This window comes from Plasmopara halstedii (genome assembly GCF_900000015.1).
Source record: "Plasmopara halstedii genome assembly, contig: Scaffold_291, whole genome shotgun sequence".
In the NCBI taxonomy this organism is placed as follows: Eukaryota; Oomycota; class Peronosporomycetes; order Peronosporales; family Peronosporaceae; genus Plasmopara; species Plasmopara halstedii.
Genome location: NW_020187212.1, coordinates 252,364 through 252,924, shown reverse-complemented (window position 1 = coordinate 252,924; position 561 = coordinate 252,364).

Genomic DNA, 561 nt, shown 5'->3' with positions numbered 1-561 from the left:
CCAGAAATACGCGGCAGTAATTGCTCTTGTGATCGACAAAGTTAACGAGGTACCGATTTGCAAGTTGGTCCCTTGGCGTCATCGGTCCCTAAAGATCTGAGCAAATCACACCGCCGATGCTATCGATCGGGGAGTGCACACCCGAACCTTTCTTTGAGTGCGCGTTCTTGGTTTGCTTACTCTGGGCGCGCGTGACGCGCACCATGCGTCGGCAGTCCGTGAGCTGAATTCCAGAGCTGGGCTCGAGCGCCATCTTCCCGATTGTGTCGTGCGATAGGTGCTCGAAACGCTAAGGGAAATGCATGAGTGTTCCACGCTGCACGTTTTCTCTGCGCCCCTTCAACTTAGCAATCGATGCCAAGATGGAGCCAGCCTTGCTAATGCCGTCTCGTTCGGCTTGCACTTCTACATCAAGCACATTGTTCTACATTGCCACATCAAAGACGACGTCGTCGGTGTTGAGCGATCTGATCATTCGTCGATCGTTTCGTAAGCAAGCTTGTATCCCTTGAAAACGAGCTTGCCGTACGACAATATATTGCGGGCTAGCATTGGTGCGTC